General features: G+C 34.5%; 3 long non-coding RNA genes across 3 annotated transcripts; all 3 read left to right on the forward strand.

Moving 5' to 3' along the window:
• The first annotated feature begins 5,528 nt into the window (after positions 1-5,528).
• On the forward strand, positions 5,529-9,276 carry LOC128243113 (uncharacterized). The gene is made up of 3 exons (XR_008262768.1): positions 5,529-5,638; positions 8,540-8,591; positions 9,216-9,276. It is a non-coding gene; the product is annotated as an uncharacterized LOC128243113 (long non-coding RNA).
• Positions 9,277-9,522: 246 nt separating this feature from the next.
• LOC128243110 (uncharacterized) lies at positions 9,523-10,223 on the forward strand. The gene is made up of 3 exons (XR_008262766.1): positions 9,523-9,663; positions 9,842-9,929; positions 10,132-10,223. It is a non-coding gene; the product is annotated as an uncharacterized LOC128243110 (long non-coding RNA).
• Positions 10,224-15,254: 5,031 nt separating this feature from the next.
• On the forward strand, positions 15,255-15,973 carry LOC128243111 (uncharacterized). The gene is made up of 3 exons (XR_008262767.1): positions 15,255-15,413; positions 15,592-15,679; positions 15,882-15,973. It is a non-coding gene; the product is annotated as an uncharacterized LOC128243111 (long non-coding RNA).
• The last annotated feature ends 304 nt before the right edge of the window (positions 15,974-16,277 follow it).

Raw genomic sequence — 16,277 nt, forward strand, 5'->3', positions numbered from 1 at the left:
CCATAAAATATGGATGGTCCCCTTAATGCCTCAAAAATAATATTATATATACACTGGTCTCCATAAACCCTTCTACATATATACCTGTCCCCTTAAAACCTGCAACATACTTACAAATTATTAAGGAGACCGCAAATTACGTATATTTTTTGTTAATTAATTTAAGAAGCCTAAATTTTGTACTCATATTAAATGATCATTTCAATTCTAAATTAATAACAAAAAAGCAAAATAAAGTATAAAACAAAAAATATACAAATTGTCTCCTTAATGCCGTAAAAAATATACGGTCTCCTTAATGCCCTAAGTAGATATATACTACCATATTTATATAGTTTCCAAATAACCGGATTACGGGTCATTTTACATGCCTCAGACTCACGTTGTGGGATATGATGGTGGTATGTGGGCTCTTATTTTTTGACCCATAAACCATGTTCTTTATAACTACCCTAATTTACCCTCACCCTTTTTCATTGCCTTATCTAATGCAGAAATGACTAAAAAAATCCCATAATCCAATCATTGTAGAAGGTCCCACAACCCAGAATCTAAAAATAGATTTTCGTTTCGGACGGTAAAATTTCAGTTTTCGCTCTGTATATACAATATCCCATAACGCTTTATAGATGATCCCACAAAACGATGAAAATATTAAAACTAATACTTGTATATTTATCATTTATAATCTTATTCTATATTTTATTTTATTTTTTGTGTTTGGATGTCTAAAAAGTAGCAATATTTGTTACAATTTTATTTTTTTCGTTTACGATTTCCCTTGTCACGTGACACATTCACAAGCAAAATGGTTGTTAATGACATTTCAAGAGAAGTGAGAAACGAATCCAAGTGTTTGATGTGCCTCTCTTGCTATCAGACTATGCCACAATCTTTTAAAGACTGCATGGATAAAACGAGGGTATGTCATAAGCAATAGATATGAGGTTTTGAGAACAAGTAATGGTGAATACATTTTGTTTAAAAATAATCCTGTCAGACTCCGAGTGAATTATCCAGTTTGTTATCGATATAAAAAGATTTCGTCTGGCAACAATGAAGAGAAACAAAGCCAGTTGAGAAAAAACTTCTTAATAGGTATGTAGAGTACTTCAACTTTTTATTCATAACAAACAGTAAACCGCAAAAAGAAGAAATAATGTTGGAAACAGTATCTTAAAAAAAGTGAACAAGGAAATAACTGGATATTATGCTCCAATCCTAAGAAACTCTTTAATATGCAAATGTTGTCAAACTTTAAAGTAATGAAATCTAATAATTTGAAGAAGGTACTATATATACTGTATAACCTAAATGTCAGTCACCAATTGTTTTGCCGATTTTTTACTCTGGTTGAGAAGCAGTTTCCGACTGACAGCAGTTTCTGACAAATTGCTTTGTAGCTCAAAACCATGTACATTTGTATATCATTTATGGTGATTTATTCATTGCAGACATACTATGTCATACAACAAAAACTGTGACTGTTTAGTCCGGAATAAACGGTTTGTGAAAGGTGTCTCCGATGGTATGATATAATTGGGGACTGTTTAAGCACCAGTCAATTGTAAGAATTTGCACCATAAATCTAGCAATTTTTCTAATACAATCTTTGCCCTTTCAGAATTTGGTTTGTATTTTTGCTTATTTTGGAAGATTTAAAAAACTTAAGGGTGGTCTGAAGTATTGCCGCATGCACTCAAACTTGATCCAGAAGAAACAACAGTAGTTAAATTGCCAACTTACTCATATTAAAAATCTTACAGTGATGTTTTAAATGGTTCTTTTAATTAGTTATCCCACACGACGGCACTTTACAGCAGTTTAGCACCTGTTACAGAAATCCACATTTTCAAATACATCGCTTGTCTCTCGTTTCCTTTGCGTCTGAAATGTCCCCAAACAGCGCTTTTCTTAAAGACTAGACACTTTATTTGCTTAATCTATCAATGTTATTTTTACAGCGACTCCGGGTCACTATGTGCATTTACACCGGTTTACTTTCTGTTTCACTTTCGGAAACTAAATGAAAACAACGGTGTTGGAATATATTTATTTTGACAAACCTGAATTACTAATAAAAAACTGTATGGGTGAAGTTGTACCGCTGTATAATATTTATTTTGTCAGTAATACAAGATACCGGTAAACCTTTACACCACTCCTTTTTAGCTCGACTATTCGAAGAATAAAGAGAGCTATCCTAGTCACCCGAGCGTCGGCGTCAGCGTGTTACCACTTTTGTACCACCTCAAATATTTAAAGTCCATTGACATATGGCTTTGAAACTTTGCACACTTGTTCACCATCATGCCCCCAACATATACACAGGAGGAGGTAACTCTATCAAGCATTTTGACAGAATATTGCCCCTTTTTCTACTTAGAATTTACGTTAAAGTTTGCGTACCACCTTAAATATTTTCCAATTCAATTAATGTAAATACCTCCGCACATCATGTATTGCATCGAAATCTAATCTAACAGTGATCCATGCATGTTTCGCCAAAACTTTTCAATTCATACACCAAAGCGGCGGAAAAGTCGAGCACACTGTCTCTGTGACAGCTTTTGTTTTCAGATATTCTTAGAAAAGGTTGTGCAATTTAATTATATCTAAACTAGGCAATCAAAAGCTGAAGTTCATACTGAGACATGGAAGTAATTATTATTATATTAAGTTTCATGTTTGTTTTACATTTTACAACTGGCACGGGGGGGGGGGGGGTCATCACACGCCTGCAATGGGCATACATGTGAACCCAATATGCATATGTAATAATAGCTACAAGGTTTTCCTAAAATGACTATTACAATTGATGATTATTGTGTACATCTTTGCGGACAGTATTGCAATGCTAGTTTCATGCCCACATTCACTAAAATGTTAACAAGCACTTGTTTTATCAGAAATGAAGTTTTATCAGAAATGAAGTTTTATCAGAACTGAATTAAAATATCATGAAAAATAATTTGACTTTAAATACTTATTGATTCTTAAATACAGGGTTTATTATAAATAAAAAAACAAAACCATAGCCTTATACATGTATTTAGTTTATTAGTAAACATATAAAAAATAACACTGATTAAGCTCCTGAAACTTGCCGCAGAAACAATTTTTCGGAAACTGCTTCTTATCACAAGCATATTAGAATGGTGTAAGTACCCTCTTTGCGCCCCTAGTAGATCCACTATGTGTGACGTCACACATGTGATAAATTATTGACAATAGCAGCTTGATCTGCAGTTATGCTAAATGTGAACATTTTGAGGAGGGATTTAAACATGACTGAATAATTCAATAAAAACCTGTAATCAATGTCGGAAATTGTTTCTCAACCAATATGGCAGACTCAGGACAGGGAAACATACAATTGTTAAATTATTTCAAAAGTATCCCTGATCTTTTATAATTGTAGCTACTATATATATATATATATATATATATATATATATACAGCTAAGCACAGCCGTTATAACCAGCATTACAATGTCACAAATTACCTTCATTAGCGGTATTTATGCCAAGAAAATGTATAACGATTAAGAAATAGTTACTATGAACCAATCATTTGCTCGTTTCAGACTTCAGCTTGTAGAAACATTGGGAAACAAAACAAAAGAGTTTCAATCCTCTGGACATCCGAAATGATACAGTCTCTAGACAGTCTTTGGAGCAACCGAGGACCATGTCGCAAATCTGATACAAACCAGGGGGTAAAAGCTATCAGGATCTGTAGTAAACAAAAAAGTGTGCCTTTAAAGCAGGATGCAGTCAGCCAAATATGATAACATCCAGTTGGCTACAAAAATACATGTAAACTGTCTGTCAGGTCTTGGATGGCCATACGCTTTAGTGGCTGTCAAGACATGTGGCTCACAACAGCAGCACCCATAAGTTACATACATGAAACTGTCAACATGATACTGCGTTAGAGAATTGCGACGTTTGGAGATCTCAACATGGCTGCCAATTAAGGGAAGTGGAAGAAACTTTCAGAAATAGGTATGAATCTTAAGCCACTGGCCGAAGTTCACATAAGCCCACAAGCCCTGCTTGTATTGTATACCAAGCTTGCTCAAATTCTGAATTTTATATAGCACAGTGTGCGTATAAATGATATAGGTCTGAAGGCAACATTTTACTCCGAATAAAGACTTTAAACAAAGATAACTTAACAATCTCTTCACCATTTTAAATTAAACATAGCATAGTCTACGCCACTTACTGAGCCCCGTCTTCGGTCTTTTACCAGAGTTTGATTGAGAGTATATTTTCTTAAAACACTTTGACAAACTCATTTCACAATACGGACACTAACAAAACATTATTTGGAAACAGGTTTATCGAAGTGTTTAATTAAACTAATCACCTGATCAAATTCCAGTAATAAAACGTAGGCAGGCTCTTTAAGCGGCATAGTTAAGTTATCTTTGTTTTAAGTCATTTAAACAAAATGTTGCCTTCCGAGTTGGCATAAATGATGTAATTTATCACATGGTAAACACTAGCAGGGCTTATTAAAAAATTTGATGCCAAACATTTATAACAATTAGGGCTGGTTCATTCAAAACTCAAATTTCGATGACTGTCAATAATTTTTTTAACACTCATTTGTACCTCTGTCATTTTTACCACAATATGTTAAGAGTTATTTTTCTGTTCCATCAGTGTCCTCTTTTGACTAAAGATTAGCTATATTTTGGCATTTGTTTACATGTATCTTGTGAATTTGTGGCCACGTAGCTATTAATTAAAAAAACGCATAAATAAATGCTCTTTTTATCTGTACACAAAGAACATGTGTTTTTTGTTTTGATCGTTAAAGTCAAATGAGTTAAACTTGAGAATGCATTAAAATTAAAAACATGTCAACCTGTTATATATTGTGTCATCAAGCTGCACTCTCACAGATTTACCGTTTTCCAACTTTTTATTTTTTTGTCTTGGAATAAGAGTTTTTTGGCGTAAATACCTGCTTACCAGCGATGAAAGACTGCAGACAAAAGATCAGATAGCAGATTTTCATATTTCCAATACAAATTTAATGTTTTATGGCTTAAACCGTTACTAACGGTTTAAGAAAATTGCATAACACATCAATTTTGGGACGGAAGTATGAAAAGCTGCGATCTGATATTTTATCAGCAGTCTTGTATCACTGGTTTGCAGATATTTACGCAAAAATTTCTCGTTCCAAGACAAAAAATAAAAAGATGTCAAAATCTGTGAGAGTGCAGCTTTAAAGTTGTATGAATATCACAGCATGGAAAATGGCCATTAAGCCATATCTACCAACTAACCAATATCCTAGACAGTCTGGAGTACTTTCAAATGAAGTATGTGTATAATTATGCAGAATATTCAGAAGTAAAATATAATACTAGATTGAAATAATATCTTTATTATTTAAAAACAAACTTAAAGCAGTTTGATGAAATGAAGATTTTTCTAGCCTTCATTTATGGGTCATTAGTACAAACATCCTTTAAGGATTGTTCTTATTTATTAGACCATGACCAGATGGAAGTTGATGTTGATTATGATGCTGATGAGGCTGACACTGGGATTGAAGATGACGTTCCCCACACCATCCCAGAAAATGATGAAATGGACATGGACTTAGATTTTGAAGGTGCTTTTGCATTATCATTTTTAGCTCGAATATTCGAAGAATAAAGACAGCTATACTACTCATCCTGGCGTCGGCGGTGGCATCGGCGTCGGTGTCACACCTTGGATAAGATTTTGCATGTAAGCACCTATAAGCCATTATCTCAGTAAATACATCAGATCTTGCATTAAAACTTTGGATATGTATTCCCAACTATCTTACCTACTAAATTAATGAAGTTAGATAACACTTATTTGAATATACTGCAAATAATTGGCTTTTATTATTTGACTTAGAAATTCTGCCTGTTTTGCATGTAAGCACACAAGTTAATATCTCAGCAACTACTTGATGTAGTGCATTGAGACTTTATACAATGGTACTCAACCATCCAACCTACTTAATTAACCAAGTTAGATAACTCTAGTTTGCATTTAATGCAAATAATTGTCCTTTATAATTAGGCTTAGAAATTCTGGTTAAGGTTTTGCATGTTAGCACATATAGGTTAATATCTCATAGACTACTTGATGTATTGTATTCAGACTTATACAATGGTACTCAACAATCCATTCTACTTAAATAACCAAGTCAGATAACTCTATTTTGCATTAAATTCAAATAATGACCCTTTTTATTTGACATGCATAGAAGTTCTGGTGTAGGTTTTGCATGTAACCACATCATGTATTGCATTGAAACTTTATACACAGGCTCCCAACCATTCAACCTTCTAAATTAATGAAGTAAGATAACTCTGTGTATTATTTTATTTTTGCCCCTTTATTATGCGACTTCTTAATTCTGGTAAAGGTTTTGCATGTAAGCACATATATAGGTTAATATCTCAGCAACTACTTGATGTACTGCATCGAGACTTTATACAATGGAACTCAATCACCCAACCTTCTTAATTAATCAAACTATATCTTGCATATAATATAAATATTGTCCCGTTATTATTCGACATAGTAATTCTGGTCAAGGTTTTGCATGTAAGCAAATATAGGTTTATATCTCACGAACTACTTGATTCCATGCATGTTTCACCAAAACTTTTCAATCCTTACACTGAAAAGCGGCGGAATAGTCGAGCGCGCTGTCTCTGTGACAGCTCTAATTAAAGCTGAAGCTGTAAATGTATCTAGGCTTTTCACATATGTCAAAGTCCTGTGAAATCTGGTTTTCATCTGTCTATTGTTTTTCTTTCATGTCCAAAGACTCATGTTTTGTTATTGCTGACCGTCTATCTAGAGTGTTGGCAAATTTTTAAGTCTCCACCTCCCAATTAAAGAATGCTGTATCAACATGAGAAAGATGTAACTGCAATTCGCCCATCATATTCAATTATCGATGAAGCTGAAGATTTAGAGTAAGATAAAACGAAGTAGGGGGGCTCTTTTTGGAGGAGACTGTTTTAGTTCTGTAACATGCTCAGATTGAGGAACTGATTCACAGGACACATCTTTCCTGAGTGTAACCAGTATTGATTTCACCACTTTTCTTAAATGCCTAGTGCCAGGCAAGCGAGGTATTGGTACAAACTTTTTATTTGGTCTGATGCAGCCAGGGATCGAACCCACTACCTTTCGCTCCATATGCTTTTATTTACCATTTTATATACACCAATTGCCAAGTTTTATCACAACTTATTTACTATTCTTTTATAACCTTAACCCAAATTTACAGTTTAAACTTGCGGGTAAATCACAGATTTGACAGCTTGTCTAAATAATTTTGTAATAATCTCGGATAAAAAGTATTAAAATTAAATACATTGTTATCAGATTTATCCTACTAAAACTGAAAATTACTTCTAAAATTTCAAGGAATATCATAATAGCATTTAAGTAGTTCACATTATAGTTCATTTAATTTAGTGACTTGAGGTAAATTGGCATGATGAATGACTTAATGTCAGCATATTGTCCCATATAAATCTTATGTGCTTCACCTACAGTGATATAAGATTTATGACATATTCTTTAAAACAATGCAGATATATGTTGGCTCCTGACATTTAATCTTTATAAAACATAGTGCAGATTTATGTGCAGATATATGTATGCTATGGGACTTACCATATAAAACATATTGCTGATCTATGTGCAGATATAAGGTGGTTTATGAGACATTCCTTATAAAACATATTGATGTATGGTGGTTTATGGGACATTCCATATCAAATATATTGCTGATATATGTGCAGATATATGGTGGTTTATGAGACATTCCTTATAAAACATATTGATGATATATATGCAGATGTATGGTGGTTTATGGGACATTCCATATCAAATATATTGCTGATATATGTGCAGATATATGGTAGTTTATGAGACATTCCTTATAAAACATATTGATGATATATATGCAGATGTATGGTGGTTTATGGGACATTCCATATCAAATATATTGATGATATATGTGCAGATATATGGTGGTTTATGGGACATTTCATATTAAATTTATTGATGATATATATGCAGATATATGGTGGTTTATGGGACATTCCATATCAAATATATTGCTGATATATGTGCAGATATATGGTGGTTTATGAGACACTCCTTATAAAACATATTGATGATATATATGCAGATGTATGGTGGTATATGGGACATTCCATATCAAATATATTGCTGATATATGTGCAGATATATGGTGGTTTATGGGATATTCCTTATAAAATATATTGTAGATTTATGTGCAGATATATCGTGGTTTATGGGGCATTTCAATTGATTTTTTAATGCATTGTTCCCCTTGCGATAAAAAAAAATGCCTCCACATGAGCAAACCAACGAAGGGCATGTTATAGATGAAAACTATCCTCTGCATGTATCTACAATAAACCCTCAAAAGAAATACTTTATGTCGAAGACAACTTAGATATAATTTGCTCCTGTATTGAATTTTCAGATGGCTGTCAGCAGCTGCACAAACAAGAGAAGCCTTCCTTGAGTGTTCAGAAGTAAGTTGCTGCTTTATGTGCCAAATAGATCACGCTGTCAATTCAGATGTCAGCCATAACTTTAGTTTAAACGTTATATATTTAACAATGATTGTGATGAAAGCTATAATAGCTTATACTAAGTTACTCTCATTGGCCAATGTTTCGCGAGAGTGTGGTCTTGTGTTGTGGGGGAGTACCTGGAGAAAACCCACTTGTCCGGCTTGGTGACCACTAACCAAACTCACATGCGCCCAGGCCGGGGATCAAACCCAGGTCCCCTTGGTTAGAAGCTAACCACTGTGCTTTCCAGACAACCATAACTTTATTACTGTAAATACGACTTTATAACTTCTCATAATTGGAGACCTAATGAAAGCTGAAGGCTACATTCTTCATGATAATTGGTCAGAATTCATGGTATTATTCTGGAATATTTTACCAAGAAACTTGTGACTATATAATATATATATATTATGCCTTGAGTTTAAGCGCCAACTCAAGTTTTCTAATCTTTTAATAGTGAACTGATATTATTTATTTCCAAATAGATTGTAATGTACTGGCTATTGTTTCAAAGCTCTGAAGTATTTATATATATATATATATCTTATGTCATTCATGTTTAATCCTTTTTTTTATTAGGTAAAGAGAAAAATCAAGCAGAACCAGGACGATCCAAAGCTAAAGCAGGACAATCCCTGAGGTTTGTTTCAATGTCTTATCATATACATTGAAATATTTCAATAAAGGCAATCAAGCAACTTTAAAGGTTTAAAAGTTACTTATAAAAACACTAAGTATATTACGTATTGCAAGATTTGAAACAATGAGTAAAAAATACCAGTTCAACTGAGGTTAGACCATATCTTTTATTGTAGAAGACTGTGACAGGGTGATAAAATCAATAGTGTAGTGTAACCTTTATGTATATTTTCTTTGGGTTAAGTAAGTTTTCTCCACGAGAGAAAGCCAGAGATACTGGCAGTTTTGTAGTAGATCGTATCGGGAGATATCGACACGTATAATAGAATGGCATATTAATTTAGTGTCATAACAGCTTCATTAGATATCCATATTCTATTAGACAAATGTAAGTAGAGCGTAGGCTTTGTCTATTTCTGTATTTCCGTCTTTGTTTGTGATGTCGGACCGGGTTTTGTCTTTGATATTTTTGCGGGCTGTTTTGAACGTCATTTAACCTTAATTTATAATAAAGCTCACGATTTCATCTCTACAAGTCACTTTAACAACTGCATGGTTTGTTACAGCTCATATTTCACCAGGTCCTCCAGTCCCGGTTTGAGAGCGAAAGCCAGAGTTTGATTGGGGTAACGTGTCTAAAGTACCAGATACTTTGTAAGTATAAAAACAATGTTGTTTGATGTATAATATAGGCTATTGTAAAAAGAACAGTCACTCACCCTGAACTCATTGTTAAAATGTATATTTCATTCCATAACCATTTTAACCTTCATGTCATTCTTTATCATTCTTATAATGATAAGTTATTTAGTAATGTCTCCAGTATTGTAAGACAATGTTATTTATGTAATTGCAGGACGTTTCACTGTTACTGCCATTCCAGTGGTTACACGGGTTGGACATGTTTTGATGTGTAAATGACAAAATAAAATATCGAACGAAACTTTATCTACATTTGTCGTTATTCTAACGATGGTAGAGCCAAAAGTTACAATGGAGCCCCCAGTGAGGAATGTCATTGCCAACGAGTAGCTTCACCGGAATTGGAGGGACCAACGTTTCGAGGAGGGACCAACGTTTTGTGGGCAGTTTCGTTACCGAACACCTGAGGCGTGTCTGGGTGGATCGATGTCTTCATTCCGTGGACATGAGTGTTACCAACTACTTCCGCGGGTGAAGAAACTGGTACAAAGAAACACGCCGACCCACAACTTATTGGTGAATCAGCTGAAGTTCAAATTAAGATAAATGGTATAAATAGTTTAGCTCTTTGCGATACAGGCTCTTGTGTTTCCACATGCTCTGAAAATTTCTACAATGAACATCTTTCTAATCTTGTATTAAAACCTTTGAAAAACTTGGTAAAAATTGAATGTGCAGATGGAAATGAATTACCCTACACAGGCTACATTGAAGTAAACATCCAGCCAGTTGGTATACCAGGTGCTGAAGAACAAGCTTGTTTGCTACTAGTCATTCCAGACACAGAATACAACACCAAAACACCAATATTACTTGGGACCAACATACTCTCAGAATTTTTAAATATCTGCAAAGAACGAAATGGCGAAAATTTTCTACAGAACTCTAGTTTACATGATCCTTGGTTTTTAGCATTTCGTTGCATAGTATTAAGGGAAAAAGAACTTCATAGAAATCACAACAAACTGGCAATTCTAAGAAGTGCTGAAGTTGGGAAAGTCACCATAGGACCAAACCATTCAATAAGTATAAGATGTCACACAGATAATGAAATAAGCCACATATCAACATGTGCATTGATCCATGAAACAAACCAGTCTAAATTACCTGATTTCGTGGATGTTAGTCCAGCAGTTGTAAATTACAGAGATAAAAGAAAGCAAGAATATTTTGTTACCATCTCTAATCTTACGACACATACAGTTACTATTTCACCCAAAGCAGTCATTGCAGAACTTCAACCAGTTGAAATTGATAATGGATTACTTGAAAATCAATCAGAAAGCAGCAAGTCAAATGCATTCAACAAGATCCACATAGGCACAGATATTTCTCAAGAACAACACGACAGTCTATTGAATATTCTAAATAAACATGAAGCTATTTTTTCAAAAGGAGATACAGATATTGGCAAGTGTACAAAAGGGAAACATAGAATTGAATTAGAAAACAAAATACCATTTAAAGAAAAATACAGGCGCATACCACCAGGGATGTTTGAAGAGGTTCGCAAGCACATTGAAGATCTTTTAACAAGTGGGGTCATACGCAGATCGAAATCTCCATGGGCGTCGGCCGTAGTACTTTGTCGCAAGAAGAACGGAACACTTAGAGTATGTATTGACTACAGAAGACTTAATCAAAGAACTATCAAAGATTCCCACGCATTACCAAGACCAGAAGAAATATTTGACTGTTTACATGGCGCAAAATGGTTCACAATCGCAGACATGAAATCTGGATATCATCAAATCGATGTAGAAGAGAGACATAAGAAATATACAGCCTTTACTTTAGGACCACTTGGATTGTACGAACACAATAAATTAGCTTTTGGACTTTGTAATGCACCTTCTGAATACCAAAGAATAATGCAGGATTGTCTGGGCGATTATCATTTAAACATCTGTTTCATATACCTGGATGACTTAATCATTTTCAGTTCAACCTACGAGGAACATCTTGAACGTCTTGACAAAGTTCTTACCAGAATGAAAGAATGTGGTATCAAGTTATCAGCAGAAAAGTGTTTTTTCTTGGAAAAAAGGTAAAATTTTTGGGTCATGTAGTGAGTGAAAATGGACTTGAAACAGACCCAGAAAAATGTGAGAAAATAAAAAATTATCCTACGCCGAAAAATCCAGACGAACTGCGTTCCTTTTTAGCACTGGCAGGCTACTACAGGAAATTTGTGAAAGATTTTAGTAAAGTTACCAAACCTTTAGCTGACCTACTTCCACCAACTAGTCCAAAAAAGAATAAGAAACAACAAGAGAAGAAACCTTGGCAATGGGAAAAGCAACAAGAAGACACCTTTCAGAAGATTAAAGATCTGTTAACCTCGCCTCCAATATTAGCCTACCCCCAGTTTGATCAACCCTTTGAAGTTCATACAGATGCCAGTGGTGTTGGACTAGGCGCAGTACTCTATCAAGAGCAAGAAGGGCGGAAGAAAGTTGTGGCGTACGCTAGCAGAAGTCTTTCGAAATCAGAAAAAAATTACTCAGCCTTCAAGATGGAATTTTTAGCGCTCAAATGGGCAATAGCTGACAAATTTAGTGATTATCTGATAGGAAATAGATTTACAGTTTATACGGATAATAACCCTTTGACTCATATTCTTACTAGTGCAAAACTCGACGCAACCGGCCAAAGATGGATAGCGGCACTCAGCGATTATGATTTTAACATCATCTACAGACCAGGCAAAAGTAACACTGATGCTGATGTTTTATCTAGATATCCAGGATACAAAGTACAGGACAACAATTTAATAGACTTCAAATCCATCAAAGCCATTTGTAATACAATTTTTGTTTCACCATACATTGATGTTTTACCATGCTCAACATTGGACATTTTAGATGTTATTGAGACACCAGGCCAGACTATGGCCCAGATCGAAATGCGGGAACTGAGAAAAGAACAGCGAGAAGACCCCATTATAGGAATCTGGCTTAGAGCAGTCATTGATAAGTGTTATCCCCAAAGAAAATTGATTACTAATAACAGACAACATCAAACTATGTCAAGACATTTTCAACAGTTTAGAGTAGTAAGAGGATTACTTTATAGAGAAACAGAAGAAAATGGGGATAAGATCAAACAACTAGTTCTACCAAGGGTTTACAGAAGACAAGTTCTTTTAGGTCTACACAATGATATGGGACATCCAGGCAAGGACAGAACCTCGTCTCTAGTCCGAGAACGATTCTACTGGCCGGGGTACACAGCAGAAGTAGGTAGCTGGGTAGATCAGTGTCCGAGATGCTTGAGAGCAAAGACTACCAAAAATGCAACAGCTCCTTTAATAAACATTAAGTCTTCATATCCTCTAGAACTAGTAAGCACAGATTTCTTAAAAGTTGATGAATGTAAAGGAGGGATTAGCAATGTGTTAGTGATAACAGATCACTTCACAAAGTTGGCTGTAGCTATTCCAACAAAAAACCAAACTGCAAAAACTACAGCAGAAGTTTTGTTAAATCATTTCATCTACCAGTATGGCATTCCATCCAAACTCTTGTCCGACCAAGGTCCAAATTTTGAATCCGAAATTATAAAGGAACTTTGCTGTTTGATGGGAATAGACAAGATCAGAACCACTGTGTACCATCCACAGTGTAACGGCATCTCTGAAAGATTCAACAAAAGCCTACTAGGTATGTTAAGAACATTAGACCCGAACAAGAAGGAAAACTGGAAAAGGTATATATCAGCACTTGTTTTCTCTTACAACTCGACAAAACACGAATCAACAGGTTATTCACCCTTTGAGTTAATGTTTGGGCGAAAGCCAAAACTACCAATCGATGTTATGTTTCAGACGGACATGGATGATGAAAGGATCACTACAGATTATGTGAAGGAGTTGCAGAGGAGATTGCAAACAGTACAAGAACTTGCGAACAAATCATTAGAAAAGGCCAGAAATAAACAAAAACTTCAGTATGATAAAAAGGCCAAAGCAACAAATATTAAAGTAGGAGACAAGGTTCTTGTAAAAATATTAGCATTTTCAGGACCTCACAAACTGGCTGATAAGTTTGAGGAAAGGATGTATGAGGTTATGGGTCAACCAAACAAAGACATACCTGTATTTGTGGTTGAGGATGAAGATGGTAGGACAAAAACACTGCATAGAAACCATTTGTTATTGATTAAAGATACAGAAGAAGAACAGAAAGCTGAAAGGCCGATTCCGAAGCCCCGCAGGCGAATGATGGCTAAAACAAGTAAAGATAAAGAAAATACAGTGGGAAATGTAGAACTGGACAGAGGTACTACAGATGTAAGAGAAGTAGAAGACGAACACGTTAAGATTGATGAACACGAGTCAAGTGATACAGACTCAGAGATGGAATGTATTGTAATACGTTCTAAAGATAGACTGACCGGTCAGCAAGAAGATAGAGAGAGATATAACGAAGAAGCAGGACGGCCAAGAATCCAGCCACGAGATCGTTCTAGAAGAACATCTAATGATGCTGAAGATGAAATTGAAGCAGAAGAAGCAGTTCAGTTACCAGGAATTTATCCTAGAGATCCACCAAGAAGACAGGAAGAGAGGGACCCAGAAAGCGACGAAGAAGTATCACAATTACGGAGGTCTTCAAGACAGAGAAAGAAACCAGCTTGGTATGATTCCTATGTTGTAGGACAACAGCAGGACATCAGTCAGTTGATGCATTTACACATGGAAAATATTAGATGCACTACAGATTTGTTGAAATCAGTGATTAAGTAGCTTATTTCAGATAATAAGATTTTATTGTTTTATTTCATGCAATTGTGACAGTACCTATTGCAGTATAAGTCTTGTCATTTATTTGTAAAGATTAATAGTTTTTACGAGGTATTATTATTATTATTTTTTTTATCATATGTTGAATTTATTTCAGGGAGTTAACAGCATTTGTAGGAATTACAGATGGATACTCAGATATTCTCTAAAGATGGGACAATTCATACAGGATTTCTTTTTGTGTGTAGTTCAGTTTATAAACTACTAATCATTGTATAATTTAATTACAGGAATTAAATTATTTTCGAAGAAGGGGAGGAGTACACATTATATATTTTTTTTTATGTATTTCAGGTATCAAGATATTTGCATAGTTGTATTACATGCTTAGTAAATGTATACTTGAATTATTATTATGTTTTAACCGTTTTATACGAGATAAGCTTTCAGACAAGTCGAGACGACTTTTCCGAAGAGGGGGAGAATGTGACAGGGTGATAAAATCAATAGTGTAGTGTAACCTTTATGTATATTTTCTTTGGGTTAAGTAAGTTTTCTCCACGAGAGAAAGCCAGAGATACTGGCAGTTTTGTAGTAGATCGTATCGGGAGATATCGACACGTATAATAGAATGGCATATTAATTTAGTGTCATAACAGCTTCATTAGATATCCATATTCTATTAGACAAATGTAAGTAGAGCGTAGGCTTTGTCTATTTCTGTATTTCCGTCTTTGTTTGTGATGTCGGACCGGGTTTTGTCTTTGATATTTTTGCGGGCTGTTTTGAACGTCATTTAACCTTAATTTATAATAAAGCTCACGATTTCATCTCTACAAGTCACTTTAACAACTGCATGGTTTGTTACAGCTCATATTTCACCAGGTCCTCCAGTCCCGGTTTGAGAGCGAAAGCCAGAGTTTGATTGGGGTAACGTGTCTAAAGTACCAGATACTTTGTAAGTATAAAAACAATGTTGTTTGATGTATAATATAGGCTATTGTAAAAAGAACAGTCACTCACCCTGAACTCATTGTTAAAATGTATATTTCATTCCATAACCATTTTAACCTTCATGTCATTCTTTATCATTCTTATAATGATAAGCTATTTAGTAATGTCTCCAGTATTGTAAGACAATGTTATTTATGTAATTGCAGGACGTTTCACTGTTACTGCCATTCCAGTGGTTACACGGGTTGGACATGTTTTGATGTGTAAATGACAAAATAAAATATCGAACGAAACTTTATCTACATTTGTCGTTATTCTAACGATGGTAGAGCCAAAAGTTACAAGACAAGTCTGTGTTGTGAATTGAATTAAAATTACTCTGAGACAACCCTGTTTTGTAAATTGAATTGAATTTAAATTACTCTTCAAACCTGATACCCTGCAAACTGTTTTTTTCTAAAGTCCTTAATTTGAGGTTAGGAGAAGATGGGGATATTATCCTCTTTTCTTGAAATGCAACATTTAAAAAAGCCAATACATAAGTATAATATTGTATATATATATATATATATATATATATATATATATATATATATATATAT

Source organism: Mya arenaria, chromosome 8 (assembly GCF_026914265.1).
Source record: "Mya arenaria isolate MELC-2E11 chromosome 8, ASM2691426v1".
NCBI lineage: Eukaryota > Metazoa > Mollusca > Bivalvia > Myida > Myidae > Mya > Mya arenaria.